General features: G+C 39.5%; 1 long non-coding RNA gene across 2 annotated transcripts; it reads left to right on the top strand.

Annotated features, from left to right (window-relative positions):
• Positions 1-8554: 8554 nt before the first annotated feature.
• On the top strand, positions 8555-15748 carry LOC109214819. 2 transcript variants are annotated; one of them, XR_002066247.1, is made up of 4 exons: positions 8555-8588; positions 9624-9820; positions 14937-15381; positions 15487-15748. It is a non-coding gene; the product is annotated as an uncharacterized LOC109214819 (long non-coding RNA). The 2 variants fall into 2 exon arrangements; XR_002066246.1 differs by lacking the exons at positions 8555-8588; positions 9624-9820 and adding an exon at positions 10206-10254.
• The last annotated feature ends 1796 nt before the right edge of the window (positions 15749-17544 follow it).

The following is a 17544-nucleotide window of genomic DNA, read 5'->3' as shown; positions in this document are numbered from 1 at the left end:
ATAGTATTCATTCTAGATCTCAATGACCTCATCTCATCCAACATGACTACTCTAGTGACATGACACATCGATACAATCTAGATCCACCACCCGTGCGACCCACGCACCAATAAGCAACAGTCAAAATGTACTCAAAATCATGGAAAAGTGACTCCGATGAGAGAGCTGTACCGCAAGCTCACCAGTACCACCACAACACAATGCTGAGAACCCATCACACATCGTAGAACCAAACACACGAATCTAACCCAAAGGATCATACCTCCCCATAACTTCGCTACAATATGCGACCCTATCCAAACACTGGTCCCCATGAAACACTTCAAGTCACTATGCTCAAAATCAACAACCACGCGCAATTTGATTTCAAATGCCAAAAGCAAATCATCATAACTATGGCGAAGCAAATGACATACACCACGCAAACCCGAAAGGACACAACCAATACGCCATCCACCGAGCAATACCCAATACTCTTCCCGCTCGAATTTCACTATGAGGCCCAAATAGAACCGCACCATATGTGCCTATAACCAACAAATCATAACGCCTCGCAACACGGAAAAGTAACCCATATATCACCCCAAAACACTAATAAGCTCAACAACAACTGAATCAACACACCCCTCAACAATAGCAACTCGGAGTCAACCAAGCCGTCTCGATGTAGAACACACATCCATATAGGTCTATCAATGAACCCCTTATCAAGGAGTTCTTGAAGTTTCTCCTTCAGCTCCTTTAACTCCGCCGGCGCCATACGATATGGTGCCCGACACCAAATCAATACCGAAATCAACAACCCTGTCCGGTGGCATGCCCGGCAGCAGGAAACACATCCGAAAAAATCCCTCACCACCGGAACCAAATCAATGGTAGGAGCCTCTGCACTGACATTCCTCACGAAGGCCTAATAAGAAAGACAACCCTTCCCAACCATCAGCTGGGTCTTCAACAATGAAATCACTATGCTGAGAACATAACCCGTCGAACCTCGCCACTCAATCTGTGGCATCCCTGGCATAGGCAACGTTGCCGTCTTAGTGTAATTGCCCAGAATGACACAACACGGAGACAACTAGTCTATACCCAATATCACATCAAAATCTAACATACCAAGCAACAAAAGATCCACCCGGGTCTCCAAACCCCCGATAGTTACTACACAAGGCCGATACACGCGACCCACAACCACAACATAACCTGTTTATGAGAACTCCCAGTCTCCAAATTCATATAGCACACGAATCACCATATCTGATCCCAATTCCGCCGTCCGAATACATACCACACCTCTAATACCCAATCATTCCATGAGAGATACTCCAAAAATTCTTCTGTGCCACCAAGCAAACTCGAATATCAGCAGTCGATCGAACGAGAGAGAGCTGCGATACCAATGATGTATTATTAACTTAATCACATTACCCTTATCTGAAACGTATGCCCTCATCAAGCCACACCAATTAGCAATATCATTTGCCTAATCATCTGAAACTGCACATGCTGTCTAAGAATTTATGACCCTTCCTTTCAGAACTGATCCGTGACCTTACACATGCAAACTTCAACCCTACACAACATACCGCATATACCATGCCGTCCTATGATAAATATGAGAACTTCATAACCCCTTTCGAGCCACAAGCAATTACGTACTCAACTAGCCAAGAACTTTTCATTTGATCCCATCTAGAAGAAAATCACTATACATCACATGCTCCTCATGCCCGTAGAAAATATACATCTCTAACCGTGGTAGAAACCATCAAGAACTCTCTGAATTCCATTTGCACAAAACCCAACCGTCAGGACTGAATCCTTCTAACTCAACCAGGCTACGCAGGTCACTAAAACCCAAGAGCATTGCCGCGAAACACTTGTAGAAACTCATTACTTCATAAGCACCCAAAGAACTAATCATATCCTTTCCCATGCCGATCCGACCTACTACCAAGCTATCCTATCTATACAAGTTCCTTTGAATTTACCTTCAACTTGATATTTCTTCTCGCTATCATATCACAATCCTCGACCCAGACTCACCACACGAGACTCAAGCATAAAACCACACCATCCTAAAGCTCATAAGCCATTGACTACTCTCTCAAATATCCCTAAAAGCACCACATTCGAAATACTTACCCTGAAGAGACTTCCTGCGAATCTAAAGCCATTACCTTCACCTTCCTGATACTGATGTGTAGAATTCATGATGATATAGAAATGCCATAAGTCTTGATACCCTCCAATGTAAACCCCCGTTCCTAGCCAAATATACATTCTGAAGATTTCCATTTACTACGTGTAAACCTTGAATCCTTCAAAATCATTCTCGGAACTCATCCACTCTACTCAGGTTTCAATTAGACTGATTGAATGAACCAAACGACCTGTGCCTCATTAGAATCGCAACACCTATGGGAGTAACCCCACCTTAACACAACCAAACAAATTCCTGCTCTATGCGTCGTACATCCTTTACCAATAATAACCCAAATCATTCCATGATTCTCATACACCCATGAAGCATAACATAACCTTTATTAAAATTTTCTTTACTCGAACCATCCTCGATCTCAACCCCTGCGAGCCGCAACTGAGTCACTAGTATACCTCAAACCGAAACCAATACAACACATAACCATGCCATCAACTCATCAATAACGGACTCCCCCACTTGGCTCAAAGCCATAGGTCAAAAACACCTAACTCACAATGCCCATACTCTACTACTGCCATAATACCATGGTGAGGTTAAACTAAATCCTTATAAGCTCGTGCAACACAAACCATCCAGTGCTTCAATTCATCTGCAAATCTCATATCTCGTAACAGTCAAGACAACTCCAATACGTGATCTAAACTCAAACTGCAACGCATATATTTCACTGGTAAAAGAGGTCTTCCAACAAACAACATAAGGATCACAGAAACTTCAGAACACTCCGCAGGAGATAACCCACCTGCTTCGTCTCAAACTAACATCTCTCTATACCCTTCCACCGTCATAAACATTACGCAATCACTTAATCTTCCTGAGTCTGAACTCATATCAGAACATGAAATCTACTCCACTCCCCAACTAGACAACATGAAAAGATTTTTCACACACCCATAAATCGGGGCTATACATCAAATCAAGATGGAAATCAAGCACCAAATAGTTCTTTCTATCCTAAAGCAGACCCTTCTCGTCACATTCAAATCATATGGACACATCTCGCAGTCACATCATACTCATCACATAGCCATCCGGTCATTACTTCCACTAATAGGGACACTACCGAACACATAAATCCAGAAGCACGTGCCCACGCAATCAACACCTCAACGCTCATGCTATAAGCAAAACCCGGCCTTAAGTCCTCCAGACTGGCCCATCATCAACACACAGAGATCACATCTCGCCCCTCGATCAGGGAATCACAAGCCATCAATGCACATCTGATACTGAGCGCTCATACGCGCATACGAACGCGTGGAAGGAATTTTAAGAGATACATTTCAAGCTGAATCAATGACGCACGATAAGAATTCAAGAATGTGGTATTTCCTAAAGATTCTGCAGCCTCTCGAGGATAAGTACAGACGTCTCCGTACCGATCCGCCAGACTCTACTAAACCTGCTCATGACTCGTGAGACCTATGTAACCTAGGTTCTGATACCAACTTGACACAACCCAAAACTGACCCGGTCGTGATGGTGCCTACCGTGAAACTAGGGCAGCCGATATGAACCCCCAAAACCAACCAAACATTTATAATAAGTCATTTAAAGCCAATAATTAGCTAAAATCCCAATTTATAAGTTAAAATCAACAGTGCAGAAACATAACGGGGTGTCACCAGTCATGAGCAACTACAACTCGTCTAGGAATAAGAAAGGACAACGTAGTCTGAAAACCAAAAGCTATTACAAAGCTGAATAAGATAGGGAGGAGAAGCACTGGGGTGCGAATGCCAAGCAGCTACCTAGTCAACTCCGGAGACCTGCTGGATGACTGACCAACACTCACCATCGCGCCTCGAGACTTCTGGATCTGCATACAAGGTGCATGGTGTAATGTGAGTACACCAACTCAGTAAGTAATAAAAGTAAATGAAAACTGAGCAATAAGAAAGCACGTAAACCACGTCATAACACTACAACAAATACAGTACAGAAATCATTTACTTCATAAATCAAACTCGGTTTCAATAAAACCTTTTAAAACAACTTTCAATAGTTTCAAACGAGTGATGAAAACACCTTTAAATAGTTTCAAACGAGTGATGAAAACAGTGAGAAAAGGATAAAAAAGTAAACAGCCCCTCGGGCAAAGCATGTATCATGAACCGCCCCTCGAGCATAATATCAACAGAACCAGCCCCTCGGGCAACACATGGATCAAGAACAGCCCCTCGGGCAACAATATGAAACAATAACAACCCCTCAGGCTACATCACACCACTCACACTGGGTACCCGCGCTCACTAGGGGTGTTCAGACTCCGGAGGGGCTCCTACAGCCCAAGTGCTATAACAAGCCATCTCGTGGCGTAATCAAACAGGCCCTCGGCCTCATAATAATCACAAGCCACCTCGTGGCATAAATAAATCAGTCCCTCGGCCTCATAATATCATGAATCAATAACAACCTACTGCGGCGTGCAGCCCGATCCCATAATATCCGCACAACACAGGCCCTCGGCCCCACTCAGTTAGAAATCTCTCAAGCTACTCGGGCAACATTAAAACATGATGCTTAGACCAAAATTTCATTTAAAATATCAAAACGGAGTAAATATAGCTGAGTTATGAAAACAGTAAAGTACAACATGACTGAGTACAGACATTAAGTCAAAACAGTGAGGAATAGTAGTAAAAGGCCCCTAAAGGTCTAAAACAGTTGGCACGAGGCCCAAATATGGCATTCAGCCCAAAACATAGTAATATTTTCCAAAACACAATGATATCAAACGATTTCAATCAAATACGCGACTTAACAGTCATACGGGACGGACCAAGTCACAATCCCCAATGGTGCACGACCCCACGCTCGCCATCTAGCGTGTACGTCACCTCAAAGTATCACAACGATGTGAAATCCGGGGTTGCATACCCTCGGGACAACATTTACAATCATTACTTACCTCAATCTGGTCCAAACTCTAGCCCGCGATGCCTTTGCCTCTCGACTCGGCCTTCGGATGCTCCAAATCTATCCAAAAATAGATTTATACCATCAAAATATGCTAAGGGAACAAAGCCCACTCAAAAATAACCAATTTACATCAAAAACCCCGAAATTGGCCAAACATGACCCCCGCGCCCACGTCTCGGATTCCTATAAAAATCATAAACCTGGGATCCTTACACTCTCACGAGTTCGTACATATCAAATACATCAAAATCCGACCACAAACGACCCCTCAAGTTCTCAAATCAAAGTCTCCAATTTCAAGCCTTAACTCCCTAATTTTAGGCTTCTATTCCCCTAAATTTCATGTTTAAACAAGTAAGAATCAACATAGGATCGGGCTTTAGGCTCAATAATCTTACGTCAAAGAAGTTCTCTTGAATTCCCCCTTCAATCTCCCTCAAAAAGCTCCAAAACCGACTCAAAATGGTGAACTATGGCCAAAAATTGCAAAAATGACCTTTTAAACATTCTGCCCAGCGATTTAAATTCCTTAATCGCGATTGCGGGAAGACCATCGCGATCGTGAAGCACAAACTTTGCTGACTCTGAATTCACTCTATGCGAACGCATCGCTTCCCACGCGAACGCGATACACATCAGCTCTAGTCCTACTCAATCGCGAACTAGGGACCGCGTTCACGATGAACAAACGTGTGGTCAAACTCTGGTCCACTTAACCTTACGCGAATGCGACCTAACCCACGTGTTCGCGATTCTTTACCTGAACAACTCTCGTGATCGCAACCCCAAATACGCGAACGCGAAGAACAACCTGGATTGCCCCTACAAGTGCTATACGCGATCGAGAGCCTCCTCACGCGATCGCGAAGAAGAAATATCTGCAACAGAACCGAAGGAAAAATCTGCAACTTTTCAAACATGAACTTGATCGTTTAACCACTCGAAACTCACCCGAGGCCCTCGGGACCTCAACCAAACATGCCAACACATCCCATAACATCATTTAAACTTAGTCGAGCCTTCGAATCACTCGAACAACACTAAAACACCAAATCAACCTCGAATTCAAGCCTAAGAATTCCAAAACTTCCAAAATCCGCTTTCAATCAAAAAGTCTATCAAACCTCGTCTGAATGACCTGAAATTTTGCACACACGTCACAATTGACACAACGGACCTACTCCAACTTCCGGACTTCCATTCCGACCCCTATACCAAAATTTCAACTATCAACCGGAAAACATTAAATTCCAATTTCGCCAATTCAAGCCTAAATCTACCCCGGACCTCCAAAATACATTCCGATTACTCTCCTAAGTCCCAAATCACCTCACGAAACTATCCGAATCATAAAAACCAAGTTCCGAGATCATTTGCTCACAAGTCAACTTCCGGTTGACTTTTCCAACTTTATAATCAACTTAAGAGACTAAGGGTGTGTTTGGTATGAAGGAAAATATTTTCCAATTTTTCCATGTTTGGTTGGCTTAAATGTTTTGAAAAACATTTTCCTTATGAACTCATTTTTCCTCCAATTGGAGGAAATTGTTTTCCTTCGACCCCAAAACGAGGTCTAAATCAAAGAAAATCGAAAAGCCCTAATTCTACCCTTTTCCCCCAATTTCAACCCTAGATTATATGATTTAGGCTTAGAAACTTACTGATTAATGAAGGATAATGAAGGAAATAAGTAGGAAATTACTTACCCAAGTGGTTTTGAAGAATAGGGACTTCAATGGCTTCCTAAATCTTGGGAGACAAGAGAGCTCGTGTGAAATTTGAGTAAAAACCCGTAACTATTCTGTTTTTGAAGTATTAAAATGACTGGGCAAAAATGCCCTTCGCGTTCGCGGGAAGGGGGCCGCGTTCGTGAAGGGTAAAGCAGTCAAGGCATCGCGAACGCGTAGAAGGATGAACTGGGGGTCCGGGATTTGCTTATACGCGAACGCGAGAGGGGGCTCGCGAACGCGGTGAAGGGGGAACCAAGGCTACACGAACGCGGGGACTTGTCCGCGAACGCGAAGAACAGAAAGCCCACTGGTACGCGAACGCGAGCTAAGTGCCGCGAACGCGAAGAAACAAATAACTGGGCAAAAATTGCAGAAAATCTGCTACATCTCCTAAGTCCAAAACCACCCCGAACACCTCCGAAAACACTCCCGAGCCCTCGGGGCTCCTAACCAAACACACACACTAACTCAATAACAACCTACGAGCTTAACCGTGCGATCAAATCGCCAAAATAACATCATATACATAGAACCAAGCCTCAAATCACATGGTTTTCTTCTAAGTTTCATAAACTTTCAAATTTGGAACCTATAGTCCGAAACACGTCAAATGACGTCCGATTTCAACCAAATTTCACAGGAAGCGCTTAAACCACATATAAGACCTGTACCGGGCGCCGGAACCAAAATACGGGCCCGATACCAATGCTTTCTAATCCATTTTCATTTCAAATTTCCATATAAATTAGAGAAAAACAATTTCTTTTAAAAATTCATTTCTCGGGCTCGGGACCTCGGATTTCGATTCCCAGCATACGCCCGAGTTCCATATTTTCCTACGGACCCTCCGGGACCTTCCAATCACGGGTCCGGGTCCATTTACCCTAAATATTGACCAAAGTCAACTTTAATCATATTAATATCAAAATTTATCAATTTTCACACAGAATTCATATTTAAGCTTTCCGGCTACGCGCCCGGACTGCGCACGCAAATCGAGGCAAGTAAAAATGAGGTTTTCAAGGCCTCGGGAGCACGGAATGAAAGAGAAAACAGGTGATGACCCTTTGGGTCGTCACAAATGAGGTTTGGAAAGTCGCTGGAAAATAGCAATATTTTCCATTGAGGCAGTCAGGTCTGTTTGTATTTTTCTTAGCATATGCTCTCATCTTTCCAATGAAAAACTACAAAAATTATGTTACATGAATATGGAAAACTATATTTATATAGCTTTATAGAAAATTCTTCAATGAATTACCATTTCTATATAATTTCTTATGCATATTTCTATCCTCTCTATGGTTTACTAATGTCGTATTGTATTTTATATAGATTGATTAGAGATAGTGATATTTATTTGCCTGGTGAATGGCTGATTGATGACATGTATGCCCTTATGAAATTGTTGTCCGGCCATTTATGTTGTTCTTTGGATTCCTGACTATATGAGTAAATGGATCTGGATAAGTTCTCAGATTATTGGATGTGTGACTGTGTGAGTACCTTGAGTCATATTTGACTGATCTGCTCTGTTTGTGTATATGCATGGTAGAATTTAGCAGTTATATGGTAATATACCTTAGCTATGAATACAGAGTGAACGAGGCTATGTCTCATGGGTTTCTGGCCTTTTGGAATTACAAATTAAACCAAACACACAAAAGATTTCCATTCATTTCTTTGTAGTTAATCCGATTGTTGTTCCGTAACAGGTAATATTTTGGAATTATATCTTCAGTACATGTGTTCTCCTTGTCTGCATAAATAGAAAGAAAGAGTGGAATATGCTTCTGATGACTAGCTGTATTGTCCAACTTATGTTATTCTCCTCTCCTTCTACTTCTACCTTAAATTGATATCTGTGCAGTTTGTTGAGTAGCCAGTTATTTCTGTGTCTAATAACCTGCATGACTATTTTGGCTAATAATGTTACTTCTATACATGTGGTATTCTTTTTCTCATATGTGCTCATTTGTACAAGTAATACACTTACATCTGCCACTTAGATGCTTATGAAAGATTTTGTTGTGGGATATATGTGGTTTTGATCCTCCGTTTTGTAACACTCAGCTCAATAATTGCCTTGTGCCAAGGACGCGTACTCAACCGTGGGTCTAGTACTCTGTTCAGTTTCTTCCTTCTACTTCAATTTTGTACTTTCTGCTTCTAATGGCTGGTCAATAACCTATTTTTTCTGGTGGAAGTTTTGGGTGTTCTCGTGGAGTCAAATGTTTGAACAGGACTCTTAAATCTTCTGTGTGAGGAAAAGTAGATTGGAAAGGGACCACTAATTACAATTGAGAACCAAACTAAGCGCCTTAGGATTCTGGTTTGACTCAATCATTTGAATATTATAGATTGGAAAGGGACCACTAATGACAACGTGAGATCTCCACTCTTTTACCAAATCGTTGTACTACATACCTTATGTTACACGTGCCGAGAGACTAGTATAACTAAAAACAGAAAGAATAATAAATCTAGCATTTCAAGTGCTCAACTGAAAGGACGTTTACTAGAAAGTTGATTCATTTTGCAGTTTCAGGTTCGCTAAGTAGTATCTGAGGTAGTTTTAGATGCCTCATCTTATTTATGAAGATGATAATGTGCAGTAATTGTTTGAAAATTGTGATATGCATTTGGAAAATGAAATGGTGATGTCATTACTTCTCTTTGGTTGCCCCTTCCTCATGTCTTTCCTCCTCTCTTGGACATCATCAAACCTTTGCGTTCTTATTTTTTCTCAGGGTGCTGCTCGCAAATTAGCTACACAGAGAAAGAATATAGAGGTCGCTGAATTTGCTGGTGTAGCAGCGAAGCGAGTGAAGCTGCTAGCATATTTAATTAAAAAAGAAGGGATCAATGTACTTTTATTAAAACACGACCAACAACAACAACGACTAGGGTTCCCTTTCCCACTTCAACAGAGATTCAGCGGCAACAGGTATGTGATGATTTCTTCTTCTTCTTCTTCTTCTTCTTCTCACTGTTTCAGCGTCCAAATAGCAGCGAAATGCTGGCGAATTTTTTTTACCTTTGGTTCTTCTTTCTAAGTCTTCTCCTCTTCGTTGAAATGCTGCCTAGTTCTACTTTGATTATTTTCATGCTGCCCAGTTTTAACAGAATGGTATACTTCCCTTCCTCTGAATATCATAAGAAGGTTACACTTTGGAATACATGTTGCTAGTTATAAGTTAAAGTCGATCATTGCTGCCTTTTCTTTTCTTGGATATCAGAATCATATAATGCTGATCTTCTAACATTCTTCTGCTAATCACAACAATGAAACTCATATAATTTGAGAATATGTGGCTTTTTTCTATTCTTTNCACGACTAGGGTTCCCTTTTCAACTTCAACAGAGATTCAGCGGCAACAGGTATGTGATGATGTCTTCCTGCTTCTTCACTGTTTCTTCTTCTTCTTCTTCTTCTTCTTCTTCTTCTTCTTCTTCTTCTTCTTCTTCTTCTTCTTCTTCTTCTTCTTCTTCTTCTTCTTCTTCTTCACTGTTTCAGCGTCCAAATAGTAGCGAAATGCTGGCGATTTTTTTTTACATTCGGTTCTTCTTTCTAAGTCTTCTCCTCTTTTCTGAAATGCTGCCTAGTTCTTCTTTTATGTTTTTTATGCTGCCCAATTTTAACAGAATGGTATACTGCCCTTCCTCTAAATATCATAAGAAGGTTAAACTTCGGAATACATGTTGCTAGTTATAAGTGAAACTGATCATTGGTTCCTTTTCTTTTCCTGGTTATCAGAATCATATAATGCTGATCTTCTAACATTCTTCTGCTAATCTTAATTTCCAAGTATTTGCATTACTTCTTATGGTACACACTGATAAGATTGTAGCACGTCATTAACTTAAAAGAATTCATTGTTCTTGCTAAATCTAATAGCTACTATTTGTTAAAATGTTTGTTATTGATGAAATTTGCCTTACGTAGCTGTTTATGTGACGATTTTGGTGACTGTTAAATTTCACAACAATGAAACTCATATAATTTTGAGAATATGTGGCTTTTTTCTATCCTTTCTTATTAGCTGATTTTTTCGATTATAAGTACATAAACCAAATTTATACCGGTTGTTTTGGTGTTATATAGGATAACACTAATTTAATGGATAACGGAGATAAAAGGTGGATGAGCCTCCGTAGGTCAACTGATGAGTACATACATGGAGTGAATAATTTTCTTGATAAGGCGTTTGAACGAGCTTCCCAAGGAAATGAAATATTATGCCCTTGAAAAGAGTGCGCTAATTGTTTTTGGCATTATAGGAATGTGGTGGAGGATCACTTGATTGTTAATAGCTTTGTTCATGGATACACCAAATTGGTTTTCCACGGGGAAGGATTTTCCTCGAGAAAGACTCCATGCCCAAGCAATAATGATGAAGGTTCTGAGATGCATGATGATATTGATGGATTACTTCATGATACATTTCGAAATGTCGAGGATGATTTGGGACATGAAAGAGTGGGGGATGGACCTTCTGAAGATGCAAAAAGATTCTTTAAATTAGTAGAAGAAGGAAAAGAAGAATTATATCCAGGGTGTGAGAATTTTTCCAAATTGGGTTTTACGATCCGGTTTTACTTTGTTAAGTGCATTCACGGGTTGAGTAATGTGGCATTCACAGACTTGTTGGAGTTGTTAAAAGAGGCATTTCCATTTGCTCTGCTACCCGAGTCTTTCTACAAGGCAACAAGCATGAAAGATTTGGGCCTTCATTATGAAAAAATACATGCATGTCCTAATGATTGCATGTTATTTTGGAATGACAATATAAATGCAGATACTTGTTCTGTGTGTGGGTCTTCTAGATAGAAGAATGTTGTTAATGTATTGACTAATAGAAAGACCAAAACCCCCGCAAAGGTTTTAAGGTACTTTCCATTAAAGCCTCGCCTTCAGAGGATATTCATGTGTCCCGAAACAGCTGCAGCTATGAGATGGCATGCCACTGAACGACCGAATGATGGAAATATAAGACATCCTGCTGACGGTGATGCTGGGAAGGAGTTTGACTCCTTGCACCCTGAATTCTCTAGCGACCCTCGTAATATTAGATTGGGTCTTTCAAGTGATGGTTTCAACCCGTTTCGAACAATGAGTATTTCCCATAGCACGTGGCCTGTTATGTTAATGAACTATAATCTATCGCCTTGGATTTGCATGAAGCCAGAGTATATAATGTTGTCAATGATCATCCCAGGTCCTTCATCTCCGGGAAATGATATAGATGTGTATCTACAACCACTAATTGCTGAATTAAAAGAGCTATGGGAATTCGGTGTAGAAACATTTGATGCCGAATCTAACCAGATGTTCCAAATGCGTGCAGCCTTAATGTGGACAATTAGTGATTTTCCTGCACTAGCAATGCTTTCTGGTTGGAGCACAAAGGGAAAATTTGCATGCCCCACCTGTAATCATGGCACATGCTCTCAATATCTCAAGCATAGTCGTAAGATGTGCTACATGGGTCATCGGGCATTTTTGCCTCCTGAACATCCATTTTAAAGAGATAAGAAATCATTTGATGGTTAGGGAGGATCATAGACTTGCACCCACTCCTTTGTCGGGTACAGAAGTGCTCGAAGAGTTGCGTGAATTCAAGAATGTCTTTGGAAAGGGCCAAAAGAAAAGGTCTCGGGATAACAAGGGTCCATGGAAGAAAAGATCCATCTTCTTTGAATTACCATATTGGAAAACTAACAAATTGAGTCACAAACTTGATCCAATGCATATTGAGAAGAATATATGTGATAGTATTCTTGGGACATTATTGGAGATAGATGGAAAGTCAAAAGATCATGTAAATTCTCGTTACGATTTTGCAAGAAATGGGAATACGAAAAGAGCTTCAACCAATACAAGATGTTGTAAGTGGAACAATATCTTTGGCTAAAGCTTGTTTCTACATGAATCCAGAAGAGAAGAGGCGATTTTGCACCGTCTTTAAAAATGCCAAATTGCCAAAAGGGTGTGCCTCGAATATATCAAGTTGTGTGCATGAGAAAGAGATGAAAATATCCAGGTACAAGAGTCATGATGCACATTTTATAATGCATTACTTGCTCCAAGTTGCTGTTAGAAAATCATTACCCAAGAATGTTTCTTTGACATTGATTAAGTTGGGTAACTTCTTTAAAGCCATATGTGCCAAGGTTATAAGGCGAGAGGATCTTGATAGATTGCAGACTGAAATCAATGATATTACATGTGAACTTGAAATGATTTTCACTTCAACCTATTTTGATATAATGCCTCATTTGCCTGTTCATTTAGTAAATGAAATTAAGCTCGAGGGTCCGACTCATTGTCGCTGGATATATTCCACTAAAAGAAATTTGTGCAAATATAAGGCGTTTGTTCGTAATCGAGCTCATCCAGAAGCGTCGATTGCAGAGGGGTTTCTGGCCGAAGAGTGCTTGATCTTTTGCTCGAGATACCTACATGATGGGGTGAAGTCAAGATTCAGTAGGTACCAAACTGAGGATGATGGGGACATTGGAGGAGGCAATTTGTCACCTATTTTTCCTAAAATAGGCCATCCAATTGGAAGTAAGAAAAAGAGAAAAGGAAAGATTTTTGCTATGGATTTGCAGTTATGTTCTGAGGCACATAGATATGCTCTCTTCAATACTGAAGATGAACAAGTGAAGGCATTTATCATGTAAGATAAAATATATTACCATCACTTGTATTATAAGCTTTATTTATTTTATATTTTAAGATTTTTAAATTTAATTTATAAAGGCCTAATGATTAAATTTGAAACATATGTCTTTCAGGGAACATAAGAATTTAATTGATAATCAAACTAGATCAAATGCATGGGTAAGAGCAAGAAATCATAGTCGAAACTTCGCCGACTGGTTTAAAGAGAAAGTAAAAAGGCATTGACGTGCCCAATCATTTGCAATGGCTAGCTAAAGGGCCTAATACATTGGCCAAATGATATACTGGATATTTTATCAATGGCTACTTATTTCATACAATGATACGGGATGCCCCGTTGAAGATACAAGATAGTGGAGTGACTTTGTCAGCAACAACAGATAGTTTTGCTAGTGCTAAGGACCAAAATACCATTGATGGAGAGGTTCGGTATTATGGAGCTATTCAGGATATCATTGAGATTGATTATTGGGGTCGCTTTAGTGTTGTATTATTTAGATGTGATTGGTTTCGTAATGAAGTTCATGAATATGGGTTAACTCGGGTATACTTTAACCGATTATGTAGTACTGATGACTCTTTTGTATTGGCATCTCAAGTCCACCAAGTTTTTATGTGGAGGATCCAATTGAGAAAGATGTTTACTATGCAAGGAATAAAGTCTCTGTTGATTTGTATGATTTGGAGGAAGAAAATATTCCTAATGTTGGGGAGACATTTTGGAGGGAGCCTAATGATGATGTCGGTCCATCAACTAGATTAGCCGATATTGATATTAGATGGTCGAGAGAAGATGTACCTCTTGATGTTATTGATATGCCAGTTGATGCACAACATTCTCAAGATGACTCAAGAAAGACCTTCAAAGCCCAAAAGAAAGACGGATTGGGATTGGATGGAGGCTGATGATTGAAGAAGGAACATCTGATTTTTATTTGTAATTTTGAACTTTATTGTCTTCTTTCGAACAATTTTTTGTTCTTGTATATGCTCTAGCTTAGACTTTTTAGTTTGTTTATATTTCAAGCTTTTGTAATATGCTAAGTAATTGAAACTTTAGTCTGATATATGGAGCTATTTTAATATGTTTCAGTTCAAGTTTAGTTTGTTTCCTATCTTAAAGTTGTGGTTGTCTTAGAGTTGTGGTTGTCTACTGCTATCAGTTCAGGTAAAGTAGATTATAAGTCTCTATGCTGTTATTTTGTAAATCAAGTGGATAGTTTGACCTTAGCATCAGTCACACAATTTAATATAATAAGTAAATCGGGCAGATTTCAACTTTCTAAGATCAACTCCTAGAATTTGTCTTTAAATCCTACTGTTGTCTTTTATATAATACCTATTAGAGATAATTTGTTTTTGTATTCTTCATCAGATTCTGACAGACATGAGTCAAGAAAGACCTTCAAAGCCCAAAAGAAAGACAAGTGCGACATACGCAAAACCTGGAACAATGGCATTTTTGGCAAATCAAATAAGGAGTTCGTTTAGCCAAAAATATGGTGTTCCCGCTAGACAATCAAAGAAAGATCTTTCGAATATTATTGAAGAGAATCTGCCACAATATCCAGGAGTAGTAGCCTATGTACAAACTAGATCAACCACTGCTGCAAAATATGTTGTTCCTGCTAAACAATCAAACAAAGAGCATCCGAATATTATTGAAGAGAATCTGCTACTGCCACAATATTCAGGAGTGGCAGCTCATGTACAAACTAGATCAACCACTCCTGCCACACAAGTAATAGATGAACAAGTGGAGGAATAAGTTCAGTTGGATTCTACAACTCCTACTGTAGATGAACAATCTGAAGAACAAGGTAAGAATTCAACGGTTTTATCTGAAAATATTTACATCCTATTGCAGTCATATATATTGTATCAACAATACTGATTTGGTGTTTTTTTTGTTCATATAATTGTAGGCCATTCTATTCAACCAAGAAAAAGAGGTAGAACAAAGATGAAAAATGTACATGGACGCCAGGAGCGTAAAGTGATTTTACTTAACCACTTAAATCAACCCGTTGGTCCTAGCGAAAAAGTTATGACGGAGTTTGGAAGCTTCCTCGGCACATTGCAAGGAATGCGACTCTATGTCCTCTTGATATTTTGGATTGGAGGAAGATGGACACAAAAGAGGATATATGGGAATATACCAAGGTCTGAACTTCTTAATTTTTAGTTTTTTGGTTGAAAATCTCATATCTTCTGCACTAACAGATTTGACATCAATTGTAGACTAAGTATGATATTCCTGAAGCTGGAAAAAAAAATACTTTGGAATCAGTGCAAGCTGCCTGGAGAAAGCACAAGAATAGATTGAAAAAGGATCACTTTGACTCCTATCACAATGATGAAGCTCGATTGTAAAATATCCCTGAAGATGTTCCAGCTTCTCAGTTTAAGGAACTCCTTAGGTATTGGAACTCAGAGAAACTCCAGGTATATGTACTTCTTACTACTACTACTACTACTTCTTCTTCTTCTTCTTCTTCTTTTTTTTTTCTAAATGTCCAAAAAGCGCTGAAATGCTGGCGATTCTGCCCAAAAAGCGCCAAAATGCTGGCGATTTTTTCCAGAAAAATTCTGCCCAAAAAGCGCCGAAACACTGGTCTGTAATTGTTGTGTTGTCGTATGGTTGTCGACATATCGTAAAAGCAGATATGCTGAAAAGTTATGGTCTTAAGCAATTCCATATCAGTTTTAGGCCTAGCTATGTATCCACACAGATTTATGTAATCTATGAAAATATAGAGCACTGAAACTGAAAATATGTAATCTATATAATCTGTGAACATTGGTATACAATTAGCTACTGGTGTAATCTATGTTTTCTGCAAAGAGCATATCGCCCTCATGTTTCTTATGCTTGTTTTGCTTCTGCTACTGAAGGACGAGCTGATGAAATTCTGGACCATGGCTTATTCCACTTGTTTTGCTTCTTACTTTCTTCATTGGAGCTTCAACTTTTGTAATGGAGACTCTGAATACAAGTGGTCCACAACCTTGATTCTTGTAACTCAGACTGTGGCAATAGGAGTAGGAACAATTGCACCAGCTTTTAGATGGTTCATAGCCATAAATTACAACTGCCCCAAAAAAACAAATAATGCCTGCAAAGCCAAGTTAGTTTTTACTAAGAACTAAGATGACTGTATAACTTACCGCTAAGAGGACAGGTTGGAAACAGGTGCAAATAGGCTTAGAGGACAATGTGGAAAACAAAAACACCACCAAAGGTGGCTTGGCTTGATGGACTGCTGTAAATAACACATGCTTAACCTAGGATAATTTGCAGAAAAGAAGTTACAACTTGTGCAGAACATGTGATTTTGTGAAGGGAAAAGCAGAATCAGTCAACGTGTGATTTTTGTAAAGGAAAAAGTAGAATCAGTCAATCACATTCTTTTGCATTAATGTCCCAATTTTGATTCAGAATTGTAAGTTGTTGTTTGATGTTTCTTTCTTCTTGCAGGAAATGTCCCAAATTAATATTGAGAACCGGAAAAAGTTGAAGAATCCTCACACTGCATGAAAAAGAAGTTTTACTTTAGTGCGCTCTAAGTTGGTGTGTAACTAGCAAATAATGGCAAAAAATTTCTCAATTTCTGCTCTTGTTTAGTACATGGTAGATCACCACGAATTCTAACACACTTTCATGTAACTATGTAACTAGGAAAACGAGAAGGAAACTTCGGATCCTTTATCGACAAAAGAAGTCTTTGTAGCTACAAGAAAAAGGAAAGCTGGGCGATCATACAAGTGCTCGGATGATGATACAACTAGTAAAATTGTGCCAATTATATTTAACTGATGTTATATCGAGATCAATTATTTGTTTTTATTAGTATACTTTTTATTTACTTGTTCTATTTGTTTGAATTTGCTTTGAAGGCTGAAATGGTGGCAATTGAAGCCCAACAAAATGAAAATGGCAATGAGTCCGTTGATGCATTTGCATCTGTCATGGGGCCTGAACA

The sequence above is a fragment of the Nicotiana attenuata genome, unplaced genomic scaffold, assembly GCF_001879085.1.
Source record: "Nicotiana attenuata strain UT unplaced genomic scaffold, NIATTr2, whole genome shotgun sequence".
In the NCBI taxonomy this organism is placed as follows: domain Eukaryota; kingdom Viridiplantae; phylum Streptophyta; class Magnoliopsida; order Solanales; family Solanaceae; genus Nicotiana; species Nicotiana attenuata.
This window is presented reverse-complemented; position numbering and strand designations above follow the sequence as displayed.